The following is a 2,393-nucleotide window of genomic DNA, read 5'->3' as shown; positions in this document are numbered from 1 at the left end:
GAGAGAAATAGTATCACTCAGTCATCGCACCTATCCTTCAAGGAAATAGGGATGCGTCTCACCTACAACACACGAGAGGTGCGATGCATACAGGCTGCTAGTTACAGATAGTGCGATGGGCCAGGGAGTGAAACTGAGTTTGGTTTTTGCTCAAAATTTGCAGCTAAGTTCAATTATTTCAGCTGAGCTATGATGGACAGTAAAAACAAAGTATAGGGGTATGATCTTCGAAGGTTATTGAGCCACCACAAGGGCACTTAGGATGCTTGTAAGTTAGATGTTCAGTTCATAAACCAACCTGGAGATTGACTAAAGCAGCATTCAGCTACTTTGCAATTGCATAGCAAGAGCAGTTCGAAGGCTAGCTAGCTAACTTCGGGCTCTGTCTGTAGCTTATAAAGTAAACAAAAATAACAAACAGACAAACTAATCAGTCCCCAATGGAGTCACCATTTTGCTTCCAAGAAAACTAGTGTCTTTTCAATCTACTAGTCCAACTAAGATGGGTAACTATCTTAGAAACAAACAATCAAAGCAAATTGTGATTTCCTTTATGTATGATAGATAAGAGAGAAGCAAAGAGGACTAACCTGGATCTTCCGCTTGGCTCCTTGCTTGTTTCCTCTCTCCCTTGATAGAGCTTTCCACTCCTCTCCTACTTGTCTCGCTTTAGAGAATACCTATAGAGGCAAAGCAACAAAACACCATCAAAGCATCTCAATCTATAATACCATAAACAATTTAGAATCAAAAATACATTGACCATACAGTTGCATTCACAAATACATAATTATATGGAGGAAAACTCAAATAGATTTATTAATAGTAGAAGAGAGGATTACAACCCAGTTTTCTGACCCAACATCATCCTCCCAGCATCAAAGCCCTCTTCACCTCATGAAAAGCAAGATCACCCAACAATACAATGTCTCTTCTCAAAGAGAAACCAACAACACTTCCTTACAAATTCCAAAATTCTAGCCTCCAGATCTCTCAGACGAGGGATCCATTTATATATGTCTTGCAAGGGGGTGAGTCAACTCTGGGTTTTTGATTAGTGTCATTCCTCTGATAGTTCTTGGTTCCACTTGGAGATTTCTTTGATCTCTTACTCATTCCTAGGCGAATTCAGAGAGGCAAGTGTCATAGGAGAAGTTTCTAGAAGATTCCATGAGCATCCACTTAGCCAAATGTCTCGGACATTTGTCCATTCTCACTCATCACACCCTATAGAAGGCCTTTTTAGTATGCATCACACTTCCCGTGTGTAGCAGGTGAGATGCATCGCACCTTGACAATGGAGCAGTTATTATGGTCTAGTTTTGGCCAATTTTGAGTGGTTTTTTAGGTGGAACTTCTGGGAAATGATGTAATCAGTTGACCATGATCCTTTAGGGTATGAAACAACACTTTTAGGGATTAAAGAGACCTTGCTTTATCGACATATGTGATTGGCATTGAAGTGCCCAAATATGTCTATAACACCAAGCTATCTTATTTCCATTATTTTTGTAAGCATATTTTAGTATTTTTCTATTAATGAAATGAAGTGTTTTTCTATTGCATCTCTATGTTTATGATTATATATGTAAGTTGCAGCATTCATGTTTAAGTTTGGATCAACTAGTTCCTGATCCCTTTGGGAAATGGGTTAGCGATTTCGTTCGACAATTCAATCCATCATCACATCAAAAAGTCCACATTCTAGTCTACATGGATTATGTGACAAAGTGGGTAGAGGTCAAGGTTGTTGTGAAAGCAACATAATAGGTTGTCTTAGATTTCTTATTCAAATAAATTTTCACTCAGTGTGGAGCTCCTACAGATTTAGTTTCAGATGGAGGGGCACAACTCATATTACATCTAATAGCATGACTTATGAAGAATTATGGAATCAAGCATAGGGTGACATCTCCATATCATCCTCAGGTGAGTGGTCAAGTAGAGAGTACAAATAAAGTGTTGGAATATATCCTTACAAGGACTGTAGCAAACCATCATCAGAATTGGGTTGAAAAGTTTCTTGAGGCACTTTGGGCATATAGAACAACATGGCGGAACACAGCAGGATTTTCACCATATCATATTGTCTATGGGAAATCCCCTTTGTTTCCAGTGTAATTTGAAATTAAGATGCTCATGACAGCCCTTGAAGTAGGTTTGTATATTTCAGAATCCCAAAAACATCAACTGGAATATTTAAATGAGTTGGATGAAATTTGGTTGGTAGCTTTCCAGAACACTACTACAATTCAACAGTAGTGAACTAAATGGCATGATAAATTTATCAAGAAAAAGGTGTTTCAAAGAGGAGATTGGGTGTTTCTCTATGAATCTCAGTTCAAATATTTTAAAGGAAAACTCTGCTCTAGATGGATGGGACCATATGAAGT

Source organism: Pinus tabuliformis, chromosome 5_2 (genome assembly GCF_031772625.1).
Source record: "Pinus tabuliformis cultivar Carrire ecotype Pingquan chromosome 5_2, CPIR1, whole genome shotgun sequence".
Lineage (NCBI taxonomy): Eukaryota > Viridiplantae > Streptophyta > Pinopsida > Pinales > Pinaceae > Pinus > Pinus tabuliformis.
Note: the sequence above shows the minus strand (reverse complement) of the source record.